This window comes from Narcine bancroftii, chromosome 1, assembly GCF_036971445.1.
Source record: "Narcine bancroftii isolate sNarBan1 chromosome 1, sNarBan1.hap1, whole genome shotgun sequence".
Lineage (NCBI taxonomy): Eukaryota > Metazoa > Chordata > Chondrichthyes > Torpediniformes > Narcinidae > Narcine > Narcine bancroftii.
In genome coordinates, this window is record NC_091469.1 from 221,008,557 (window position 1) to 221,022,316 (window position 13,760).

Sequence of the window (13,760 nt, forward strand, 5' to 3'; positions counted from 1 at the left end):
TGGTAGTACAAAAAAAAAACTGTACACAATGTATACGTGTCAACAAAGAAAGAACTGGAAACAGATAAGGAACGTAAACAACCTGACTGTTAAATACAGAGAGTTTTTTTTTAATAAAATCATTAAAGTACACAAGTAAGAGTTCCTAAATGAGTTTCTGATTGAATTTTTGTTGAGGAGTCCGATGGTGGATGGCATCTGATAGCAGTTGTTCCTGAACCTGGTGGTGCGAGTTTTGCACCGAGAACAGAGCATGTGCTGGGTGGTTTGGATCCTTGATGATTGCTGCTGCCCTCCTTTATTCCAATGCTATTTGCATTGAAATAGACATATTTCAAACCCTCCAAATGACTACACATTGCTTTGGCCTTTCCACCCTTTGCCTTATTGTCTGCACACACGTTCTGGTTCCCATCCCCCTACCCAACATTTTTCTGGGATATTGCTCCCTCTCCAGTTGAGGTGCAGCCTGTCCTTATTGGACAGGACAGTTCTTCCCCCGGAGAGATCCCAATGATTCACAAATTGAATCAATTCTTCAGCCACATATTCATCCGCCACAACTTCCTATTCCTATCCTCACTGGCAGTCAGCAATCCTTGTGCCATTGCCAAATTTATAGAGATAGTAACGGAGCATAGAAATAGAATTGAGTTTTGGTATTCCCATGGGAGAGATGGTCAAGGCATGGAGCAGCACTGCACAGGCAAGGGGGGGGGGGTCACGTGGAGGACTGAAGTGTGTGTTGGTTTGGGCAACAGAGCCGGGGATGCGGGGAGAACAAAGAGATGGCATTTTAATCCAAATTGAGGGAGGCAATTTTGGAGTCAGGGGTCAAGCTCAGACCCCAAGGATCCATCAAACACACAAAGGTGACATGGGAATTGGATAAGATGGATGGATAAAGGGAGAAAAGAGCAAAGAAAAGGTATTATAAATGTACAAAAATAAACAACATCATCTGACTGCATTGAACTCCAGCTTCAGTTTGAGATTTGCTTGCTGAACAAGGCTAATAATTTATGGTTCCTCTGAGAATGGCTGGCGACAGAATCTTCTGGCTCCCCCTGTGCTGAACATACAAATGATATTTCTTCCAAAGCTATTAGGAAATGAGAAGATTCCTTTAAGAGAGTATTTTACAAAGGTCAGCTGGATAATTGTTAGTATGCAGGTAGAAAGGTCTGCTGCAATAAGTAGGGTAACAAATGTGTGCATGCAAGGGCATCCGTCAACACAAGAGGATTTGGAACAAATAACCTGATTTGCTGGGAGCGTTGCATGGAGCAGGTGGTGGGTGGGTAGAAAAAAGTTACATTATTCCAAACCTGTTGGATTTGGGGGGGTCATGCCTGAATTGTGACCAGAGATTTCTGGAGACGAGAGATTCACTCCGAAAGTGATTGTAATTGCATTCCGCACATACGTAACCAAATTTCATACACTGAGCACAGAAATTAGATAAGCAACATTATTGTGTTTTATACAGTTGCAGGAAAAATGGTCTTACACTAATGTTGAGCCAATTCTCTGAACATTGGTGGTCAAGAGATGTTTTTAATTAAGATCAACTTCTTTTAAAGTTTTGCTAACTGTGAGCTTTTTATGCAGTTGGTCTGTTTTTACTTGAATCAAAATTACTTTTTTTTATGTGTTTGTTTTCAATGTGTTTCATTTTTCCATTTCCAAATGTGGACAAAAAATAATAATTCCTCACACAAACGCCACAATGACATCTTGCTGGGAGTTCAAAAAATAAATTCAATCAATCACTATTCTCTTTGCTGTTTGTTGGGCTTCCTTATTATTCAACAATAGCAACTAGGCTACAACTCGACCATGCAATGTAGCCATAGCTTTAACTAAATGTGCGTGATGGAATGTACTTTGTCTGTACTCACCATATGAATTCTATATGCTTATCTACAACAAATCAACCAGAACAAGTCAATAATGCATGGACTGGTGCACAGTTCAATGCAAACCGCTGCTCATCTTACAAAATGTGTTACCGGTCTCAAATGTAACACACCTGTGTCCCTCCTATCACCCTCCATTATCAACAAACAGCTATGATGGAGCGTTGTAAATTTTCACAAGCCTCTTTCAAAACCACAAGAGTGCATTTCACATATTGATATGAACTGGCAGTAGAATACTGGACATGAAAGTGACGTTAATGTAAGCTGAGTTGGGTTGTTAATTTTAGTACTCATTTTACAGCATTCAAATTCTATACACATAACTAAACAGAAAATGGCTTCATGGTGACTAGCGGGTTAAAATCAATGGTATTGTTTTTGGCTGCATTTATGACACTATTTTCAGCTTCTCAGCAGGTTTTTATTAGTAAAGCCCAAAATGTTTTAAAGTGAGATATCCTCTCTCATAATAGAGTTAAATTGTTGCCTTTTCATCACCAGTGTTTGAGATGCCTTTATCTGGTGCTATCTTCATGCTTGTTTGCAAAGAAGGAATTCTTTGGGCCTTCAGCCATGTCTGCTCGAGGTTATTGGGTGTCCGGTGTCAGGGCTCAGACCAGATCTGTCAAGGACAAAAGAATGCACAGAAATGATGAATGACTCCAGAACCAAAAGCAAAAGCTTTGCTATAATGGCCTTAGCCTTTGCAAGCACCCCTACTCATACTCTCAAGGTCAACAGTCATTTCTACATGTGCAAACAAAGCTTTGCATTGACCTCACAGCATTAAATAAAAGATTAGACAGTTAAGCGGCGTTTGAAATTCTAATTACATAATTGTGTAATTGCTTTGTGTACCATATTACAAAAACTATTGCGTTCCACTACTCTAACCATCCAGGAAAGTTTGAAACCCTAGTGACAGGAATTTTAATGTGCTCACACTGTCATATCTGTTTCAGCTCATACATATTCATTGCACCCTCTTGAAGATTTATGTCAGACTTTGTTGAAGTGTGGTTTTCAACCATTTTAGATAATAACGTGCAAATTTGATGTTATCAGCTACAGTCAGCACTCAATGGTAAATGGAACACAAAGGGGATACTCTTAACTTACCTGAATTCTTAAAATCAGATGATTCACTCCAATCTTTGAAGTGAAAACCTGTCAGCAGCAAAATCACATATTTTAGAAACAGATTTTACAGGATCTCATGGATTACCTTTTAATTAAGAATGCTTGATTTAAGATCACTTGACTGTAACAAATGCCTGCCTGCTAATGAAGTTTAAACAGACTTACTTTATTTAATTACAACTAATCGCCAGGGCGAAATGAAGAATTGTCTTTGATCCACATAGAGAATCGTAATCCTTGTGGCAGATAGCATCTCTCATTCCCTCAGATGTCTTTCAGATTCTCCAGGAGGTCTGAGATTAACTAAGGGTTAATTGAATCAGCTGGACATTGTGACTGATGTATTTCCCCCCCCCCCCCCCCCCCTCCTGTGAAGCCATCAGGCTTTGCCGAGAGCCTAGCATTTTCCTTGTACTGGTTTCCAGCAGTCACCTTCAGAAGAGATGTAATGTAGCTGGGGCCGAGTTATTTGAGACATGGGTCCTAAAGGGGCCAAAGTCTTGCTGGATCAGTAAGTACTCTGAGGAGAGGAACTGTGTATGTGGGGGTGGGGGGGGGGGGGGGGTGGTGCATGAAAGTTAGAAGAAACCAGCAGAGAGCAGTATATAGCAATCAAGGGCACCACACATTCTATGGGCTCAGAAGTACAAATAGGCCTGAAAAACACATACTTTCTTGGATTACAGTTAATAGTCAAAACTGTCTGTCAGTGTACAGAGGTCTCCAGGTGGTAAAAGCAAATGGTTTACAATAAGGATTTATTTTTTGTTGCCTGAAGCAACAACCTTCAACAAACTCAACATAGAAAATTAGAACTTCAAGTCCTAAACAGTGGCATGGAAGGGATTAATATTCCCATTCCGTGAACAAGAGCTTTGTAACATTTGATTGTGCAGGAACATTTCTTCGAAAGCTGTCTGCAGAGTTAATATTTGCACATTTATTTGTCCAACATTTGCAATTTTGCTTTTCCATTGGGAAACATAGCTCTGCAGGAGTCACGGTCTGATAGCATCTGCACAGATCTGATAGCTACCCCCACTCCCTCTGCCACATTGTTCTTCTGCATGATCAGCCAATGAGAAAGATATCCACCTCCCCACCCTGCTACCCAACCCACACCACCCCCCCCCCCCACAACTCCTCGTCTAGAAACCATAAGCCCACTTTTATTTTTTCCCCAGGTTTTCAAAGTAGCCTGACAAATACTTGATCAAGTCCACGCAATAAAAACGCAATGGCTGAACAGAAAGTGAACCTTTTTTTTAATCATTTATTGTCTTCAAAACAGCTCCCTGTTTATTTGAGGAAGACAGCAAGTCCAACAGCTTGTTTAACAGCATGTTACACTGAAAATTCTAAAGGTCAGGTATTGACAAGTGCTGAGCTGCTTATGTTTCGTTAATGATCCTAATTATGCCATTGCTCAGTAAAGCAGTCAATAAACAAAAATTAGCATATGTAGAAATGTTTATTTCACATTTCCAAGACAATTGCCCATCCTGTAGTTGTCTTCCTAATGCTGGGTATGATCATCAGCTTGATTGATGAGGTGATCAAGGGAACTGGATGTTAGAGACCAAGCACTTGCCTGATCTTACAAGCAAGCCGATACACTTGAAACAAACAATAAAGCTTTTAGTCTTGGGTCTTGCTAGAACACCGAGTACCTCATTATGGAACATTTCTAAGGGAAATTGATGATAGTTTTAAGCTTCAGTGCAGTTAAATACGTTGAGCTTCCATGAAGATCTGAATCAGACAATTATTCTTCCTTAAGCACACAAATCCAGTTATTTCATTTCCTAAAGCTGATGTAGATTTGAGAACAATTTTCCTTCATTTTGTTCATTGGGTGTCTTAAGTTGAATTAAAATGTATTCACTAGAAAATACAGAACAGCAAACTTATGTGAAAGAAGTCACCAAAAGTCCCAAATTTAATCACACTTAATTTGTAAGTGGCATGTTTGGCACTTAGTGCAGCACCAAGGGACGAGGGTTCGAATCCCATGTTATCTGTAAGGAGTTGGTACATTCTCCCCGTGCCTGCGTGGGTCCCCCCCCCCCACCCCACCGTGGAAACTCCCACCATTTGAAATGTACCGGAGTTGTAGGTTAATCAAGTGTAATTGAGCGGCACGTAAATATCGTAGCTATGATGATCATTAATGTTTCGTGATTTTTTTGTGCGTGGGATGCAGATTGTTGACACACCTGGAGGACAGATTTAATCAGTCCTCTGGCTGTTGGGCAGGTATCAGCGTATATGCAAAGGGTGCAAGAACCCAGGGCAGACAATATAATCCCACCATACAGAGCACTATCATTGAGTTGTTCGGGATGTCATACTTCACGCTAAAAAACAAATCATTTGGAACTAAACTGTGCACTGTAGCTTATTAAAATATTAACTTTGAACTCAAACACTACATTTAAATTAGAAATTAAAGAATTTTTGTAAATTATAGGTGGAGAATTATTCGATAAATTCATCATGCTCCATATTTAACTCGCTGTGTTCACAATTTGTTGGAAAGGCCTTGTTCCTGGCTAGCTGACTCGCATTGCAATTGTCGCCAAAATGTAAGTCATCCTTTTTTTAATATTTTTTATCAGAATGTGAGTAAAATGGTTGATGCTGCATTTGAACTGGAAACCAGGAAACCACAGGCCAGTGAACCTAATAACATCAGGGATAGGGAAAGTATTGGACGAAATCCTAAAGATAGGAATTAAAGACAAGTGCTGAACAGGGATAGTTTGCATGGCTTTGAACAAGGGAACTTCTGCCTCATTAATTTTTGAGGAGCTAAATATGGAGACTGATGAAGGCAGGGTCCTGCAATGTAGGTTAATCCAGAAAGTAAAGGCACATGGCAACCAAGGTGAACTGGCAAATTAGATCCAGAATTGGCTTGGCAATATGAGGACAACGACTGGTGCTGAGACGTTTGTTTGTGAAATGTACAGTATTGCCAACCTGGATGTGAATGTTGGAGATGTAATCTGCAATTTTGCAAATAGCCTGGTAGTTGACTTTGTTAACAGCAAGGGAGGTTGTCTAAGGTCACAACAGAATATAGATCAGAGGGAAAGTTGGACAAGCATTGGCAGATGGAATTTAAATCCCACAAATTTGAGGTGATGCAGTTTGAGGAGTGAAAATGAGTTTTTACATAATAGTAAACAGTGCTAAGGAATGTTGATGATCTTGTGTGTGTGTGTGGGGGGGGGGGTAATATAGGTTGATAGGATGAAAAGAAGGCATGTGGCATGCTTGTAGGTTGGGGCACAGAATATAAGAGTTGAGACGTTATGTAGCCACTTTACAAAAGGGTGATGAGGCAGCACTTGTGTACAGGTCTGATTGGAGGGATGCAGATGCAGAGGAGATTCACCAGAACATTGAGTATTCATACAGATATTGGAATGAAGGAAGCTGAATGGTGACACAGTGGAGTGATATTAAATTTTTAGAGGCACAGATAAAGCAGATCATTAGAACTATATTCCATGATCAAGATTTCAAAATAAAAGTGCAAGTGTTTGAAAGGTCATTGAGGGGGAAGGGTTTTATTTTGAGAAGGAAGGATTTATCTGGAACTCACTGCCAGAAGAGATATGGTCACTGTTTAAGTGACAATTGGGCATGCAATTAACTAGATGATTAACTAGATGAGGCATTGAAAGATAAGGATGTAACCTGGGCAAATGGGATTAGAGCAGATGGACAGAAACATTACCATGGACGTGGTGGGCTGAAGGGCTGTTGCTAAACTGCATCTTTGAATGATTTTTATGTGATGTGGAATTTCTCAGCCCATTATTAACTAACAACTGAGGAAACTCAAATTAAACGATGCCTCTAAAAAACAAATTGAAGAACTTGTTTGCATATGGATTTTAAGGTCAACTTCCAATGTAAAACACTTTAAGGTAATTCATGATTTATTTGATCATTCCAACACTTATTTTTAAATATATGAAACTCTTACAATATCTCAGTTTTGTGATATAGTTTAATAATTACCTCAAGCAAATTGCAGAAACTAGCCATGCACAAGTTCAGATTTACAACATAATAAAAATTAATTGTACACATTTAGTGGCATAAACATGACCACTAATAAGTTAATACAATTTCTTTGAAAGGTGTATAAAAATGCAAATTAAAATGTGGCCTGTTTTTAATTTTACAGCATATACAATTTATTAAAATGCTAAACTGACTACAGGAACAAAGCAAATATTTTCTACTTTTGATCCTTAGTAGTAAATGCTCCAGTTACTGCTTGTAAACGTCAAACTATTGTTTTCTTTGAATCCCGTGTCCTTGGAGAAGCACTGGTGAGTAAGGTTATTTTTAAAAAAACTATGTGTCTCAACTTAACTTTGACCGTGACACTAAAATCAAAAGGTCCCAATCAAAGAATTATATTTGCATTCTTGGCCATGTTGAAATGTGACTTTTTTTAAAAACTAATGAAATGAAGGCTTCTTCTTTAACCCTATTTGAAATCTAGTTTTGTTAGAACATTAAGAAGGCCCAGACTAATGGGTTCACCATCTGTGGAAAGCAGTGCTTGCTGAACTGTGTGGCCTCCGAGCAGTTCTGTAATTTGTGAAAGAGTCAGGGGTGGTAAATTTAGCCATCACATTACCCAGGTGGCCACCACAAGAGCACCAGGGTATGAAGGTCATGCACAAAGTCATGCTCTACTGTGCATTTATTTGTAAAATCCTCCCTAGTTACAATACATGATCATGTACCTTTGGGATGCAATAGAGCACCCGATGTCATTGAAACACCAATTTCATTAAGGTGGTTGAATTTCACTAAATTCTGATGTGGTGACCAGCTCATTTAAACCAAAGGCAAAATGACGTTTCCCCTCTGAAAGGGAATCAGATCTAAAATTGATACACTTTTGAAAAACTTGTAATTTTCTATTTTTAAAATTACTTTGCCAAAAAATATCACATGCATATCATTAAGATAATCTTCTATGAATGCAAAATGTTAAAAAAATAATTTGTTTTGTGAGCTGTTGATAAATTAGTTTTTATTCTTTCACTCACTGTGTTAAAATGATTTCCTTTCAGTATTGAAATTTGACAAGGTTAGACTTTTGTAGTTTATTCTGCAAATATTGCAAACCTTCTGGGGCCTCCAAAAGCAATTCTCTTGCATTATATTTTCATGCATGCCAAGGTTAACTAAATTAAGTACATTCAGACAACTGTTATTTAGTCAGATGAATAAACATTTGCACTATAGACCTATATCTGCAAAAATAATTTCTTTTATCACATTGTCAATTTACTTCTACAAGATGAGGAGTATCAGACAATGAAGTCTTAAATTAATCCTATTGAAGAAATAATCTATGTTCGCCAAATGCTCAAAATTATTCTATGCTGGACAGATTTCCTTTTCTCTTCTGCAAGCTGTAACTCATGTTGGGATACGATTCCACGCATGATGGCAATCTTCCAGCCCCTTCCCCAAGTGGCCATTCTTCATGTGTGGGCCTGGACAGTGAGTGTCTACAAAATATTTGGCAAGGGGAGAGGGATGACAGCTGAGCACAATTCTGCTTTCACCTGACACAAGTAGTTTCCAGCAGGCATTACCAATCAATGCTCTCCAATGAGGATCCTTGCCGTCTGCTATATTTTCTTTTTTTTCTTAATCTAGAAATAGGATAATTGCAGCACTCTAATAACACAAAATTACACAGATAATACAGAATGAAAACAGACTATTTAGAGTCTAATCTTCCACTGAGGTTATTATACCAAGTACTTGGCCTGTTCCTTATCAATTTATCCCTCTTTCAGCCAGTTTTCTAATGTATACAATATAATAACATTTTTGCTTCAATTGTTAACACAAGCATGCATTCCAGAGCTTACCAACAATGAATGCAAACAAAAAAAGTTTATTGCACTCATTCTCACTCTATTGCATAGAATGCTTCAGCCATATCCTATGGCCACCGTGAAAAACATTGACTTAATCAGCACATTTGATGAATCTATGGCTTCATGGCCGTTGAGGCAGTCCATTTACAGATTGAATGTCAGGGAAATCTTTTGAAAGATTTACCCGGGTCACCGGGGTTTGAATCTGGCGTTGTCTGTAAAGAGTTTGTTAGTTCTCCCTCTCTCCACGTGGGTTTCTGCCGGGTGCTCCAGTTTGGATTCCTCCCACCTTCCAAAGACGTACAGTGTTGTAGGAACAATTGGTCACACGAGTCGGCATGGACCCGTGGGCCAGAAATGCCTGTTACCATACTCTTTCTCTAAATTTTAATAAATTAAATTAATTTACTAAGTTTTCCTATGGAAATCTTTAATGGTTCATACTTCATTTCACTTGTTCACAAATGTGATTTAGACTTTGACAATTGCTGTTTTCCATCTGCTTCCATTTGCACCGAGAATTTTAAATGCTAAGGAAAATCAGGATATGTCAAAAACCACTCCACATCAATAAACCCAACAAACCTCCCCTGAGCAAGAATTCACTGCTCATGTTATGATGGTGACAGTAATAGTTAGTAGATAGTTAGTAGAGTAGTTAAGAGCATTGGATATTGGCCGATGTCTCCAATTTATTTGGAAAGATTTAGTCCAGTAAGTAATTTTCGGCTCTTCAGTTGCAGAAGAATGATTGGAACAGGATTAAGAATTATACTACTGATTTTCAGAACAACTGGTAATAAATAATTCTGGAAGTTAAATTAATTCAATTTGATATGCTTACTGAAAGTTGTGTGAAAAATAATATGAATACAACCATGAAATAATTTCTTGTGCAATATTTGTTCTGCACTAAACTAGTCTTCCCTTCATTGAGGACATCTACAGGAGATGGTATCTTAAGAAAGCAGCCTCTATCCTCAAGGATCCTCATGACCCAGGGCATGTCCTCTTCACACTGCTGCCATCAAAGAGGAACTGAAGGGGTCATTCAATGCAATATGGTGGTGCAGACAACCCACAAAAGGCACTTGAAGTTACTGGAAAGATACCAAGAAATACTGTCTCTTCCAGAGTTTCCCAATCCAGTGGAAAGATAAGTGAAGCAATGACAACATCCAATCCTGGGCCCATAGTCCTCATTACACTCTGTCAACTCTGTTAGCCGGTCTATATTATTCTCGTGCCCTAAACCAGACTCCTGAAACAGATCCATCATGGGAAGATATTACCAGAGAAAAGGCCTCTGTGAAAATATGTAACATCCATACTGACCATTGGGAATCAGGTTGGATGGAATTGAAGACCTCACGGTAATGTATCAGGACACCTTCTTCCCCTCTGCCATCAGATTTGTGAATGGACAATGATCCACAGGCACTAACTCTCTCTCTCTTCCTTTGCACTCATTTAATTTTAAATGTAAACTAGAGCAGTAATACTGCTGCACAACAACACATTTTGTGACACATCAAGAAAATAAATTTGGTTCTGAAGCAGGAAGGGTCCTCATTTCTGTAACATCTTAGGTGATCTTTCATCTCAGTACTTTATCTTATCCTTTATAACCTGATCCTTCAATACATAAAAAGGTTATCAATACGTTCATTGAACATATTTGCAATCAGCCTTCAATCGGAGTACAGAATTACAAAAATTCTCTATTGTTTGGAAAATAAACTTCTTTTACTGTCCATCCTATGTGCCCAACTATTTGTTTGAAATCTGTAACACTGGTGTAGACACCTGTGGTAATAAACCACTGTTACGCTACGATTGGCTGTTGCCAGGTAGACACACGTCCCAAGACCGATCCTACCCATAGCCCCTTGCATGCGCCCCATTCCTCTCTGCCTCGATCAATCAATGAGGAGGTTGACGGAGGTTGATAGTTTCACAACTCCAGTCTTTTGGGATTATTCATGGTGCATCGACACCCCATGAATTTTAAATAATCGACTACAGCTCAGCCTTAAACACCATTATTTCTTCGGTGCTGGTTGACAAGCGCCGAACCCTGGTTCTCTGCACCCCCCTCTGCAACTGGATCCGTGACTTCCTGATCAGAAGACCGCAGTCAATAAGAATTGGAAACAACATCCCCTCCTCACTGACAATCAACACAGGCACACCTCAAGGATGCGTGCTTAGCCCACTGCTCTACTCACTATACACTCATGACTATGTGGCCAGGCACAATTCAAGTACTATCTACAAATTTGCTGATAACGCTAAGGTTGTCGGCAGAATGAAACACAACACAAGGAATCTTACAGAAGGGAGATAGATCAGCTTGCCATGTGGTGTCACAACAACAACCTTGCACCCAGAGTTAGCAAAGCCAAGGAGATAATTGTGGACCAGGAGGAAATAAGAAGAACTTGAATCAGTCCTCACTGAGGGGTCAGCAGTAGAGAGGCTCAAGAACTTCAAATTCCTGGGTGTCAGCATCTCTGAGGATCTGTCCTGGAGCCTCCACGTTGATGCAATCTTGAAGCAGTCTCGGCAATGGCTTTACTTTGTGAGATGTTTGAGGAGATTTGATATGTCACCAAAGACTCTTGAAAACATCTGTGACAAGCATTCTGTGTGGCTGCATCACTGTCTGGTATGGAAGTGCAACACTCAGGACAGGATAAAACACCAGAGAGTTGTTAACTGGGCCTGCAACATCATGGAAACAGTCTTCACTCCATCAAGGACATCTACAAGGGCAGTGTCTTAAGAAAGCAGCCTCTATCCTCGAGGACCCCCACCAGCCAGGCCATGCCATCCTCATTCTGCTCCCAACGGGGAAAAGGAACAGGAGCCTGAAGACGAGCACTCAGTGGCATAAGGACAGCTTCTTCCCCACGGCCATCAGATTTTTGAATAATCAATGAACCACGGACACTACATGATTTTGTGTTTTTCTTTTTTATGCACTATTTTTATTTATTTTGAAATGTGGTTTATATGAGATGCTACCTCCATAAATCTTCGTCCGCGAAGCCAAGCCAAAGAACAGCAAAACAACATATTTTGAGATTTGCTCATGACAATAAATTCTGATTCTGAAAACGATACAATATGGTTACAGGCCCTTCTGGCCCATGAGCCCATGCAACCCAAATACAGCCCTTTGACCAATTAACCTACCAATCTGTACATCTTTGGAAACCAGAGTATACAGAGGAAACTCACGGGGACACAGGGAGAACGTGCAAACTTCTTACAGAAGGAAAACGCAGAAATGCTGGAGGAGCTCAGCAGGTTTTGTAATGCCCACAAGAGGTAAAAATATATTACCAATATTTCAGGCCTGGGCCCTTCCTCAAGATGTACCTCGAGGAAGGGCTCAGTCCTAAAACGTTGGTCAGAAATTTTTACCTCCTATGGGCATTATGAAACCTGCTGAGTTCCTTCAGCATTTCTGTGTTTTTAATTACAGTCATAGCGTCAGCAGACTTTCATGTTTTACTCCAAATTCCTTATAGACACCACCAGATTTGAACTTGGGTCACTAGAGCAGAAAGAATGTTGTGCTAACTGCTAAGCTAACCATGCTACCCAAAATTTTGTGCACTTCAATAAAACCACAACTCATTCTTATAAATCTCAGAAGATATATACCCAATTTGTATCATCTCACCTCATCCAATACAAAAAAATGTTTCACTCCCACAATCACTGGTTTACCTTCTCTTGGGTACAGAAACCAGAATCTGCATGATATTACCAGTCTCATATTCTTCACTCTTGTACTCAAATTCACTTGCAATACCCTATTGTATCTTATCACTTTTTTTGACCTTCTCTGCATGATGCTATTTTTCAGCGATGATTTGAAGCTTGAAAAATCTGTTCACTGATGGATATTTTGCATCATTTAGCTTTCTGCTAAATTTAACCTGTCCAAAGCTAATTTTTTTAGATATTTGCAAGCCCGGCGTTTTCTTCAATCACAATTATCTGAGTTTCCAAGAGAGTCTGAATCAAATTTTGTAGATGAGTTTTTTTTAGCTTAACGCCTTCTCATAAAATTTTAATATCTATTATTTATGATAAATTGTTATGTTTAAATAAGACTTTGTTAGTTAAAATCAAAAATGTTTGAGAATAGGATTTAAATTTGACTATATTGGATGGGGATTGGGGCACAATTGTTAAGTTAGTTAATAGTTTAACTCTTCATTATGTGCTCATTATTGTTTATTACAATTTAAAGTGGTACACAGAGCATGCTTGTAGAAGGCTAAATTGTCTCATTTTTATATCAATATGACTCCCTGGTGTGACAGGTGTAAGAGCAGAGAAAGCATCATTAATTCACATGTTCTGGACTTGTCCTAGTCTAGAGAAATACTGGAGAGAGGTTTTCCATACTTTGTCACTGAATCCCTTGGTGCAATGGGAGGGAATGATTCTTGTTTGTCTCTGGTTCAGAATCATGCTATTTTTTGCCTCTCTTTTGGCGAGCTGTATGATTTTATTGAAATGGAAGGATGCTACCCCACCTACTCATGATCACTGGCTGAGTGACATCATGTCCTGTTTGTATATGGAAAATATTTGTTATTCAATTCATAATTTAGAGATAAGATTCCTGAAGTTATGGGGGTCATTGATGACTCACTATCTTACTTTATAATTTTATTCCAACGTAATTAAATTGTCCGACTTGTATCTTTTCCACGTTCTTTTTATTTACTTATTTATCTTCCTTTGCTTT

At 39.1% G+C, this 13,760-nt stretch overlaps 1 long non-coding RNA gene across 1 annotated transcript in view; it reads right to left on the reverse strand.

Annotated features, from left to right (window-relative positions):
- Positions 1-2,337: 2,337 nt before the first annotated feature.
- The window catches only part of LOC138749383 (uncharacterized), a 168,297-nt gene continuing 156,874 nt past the window's right edge, over positions 2,338-13,760 (reverse strand). The window contains exon 3 of the long non-coding RNA XR_011348603.1: positions 2,338-2,544. This is a non-coding gene — a long non-coding RNA (uncharacterized lncRNA). The remainder of the gene's footprint in view (positions 2,545-13,760) is intronic.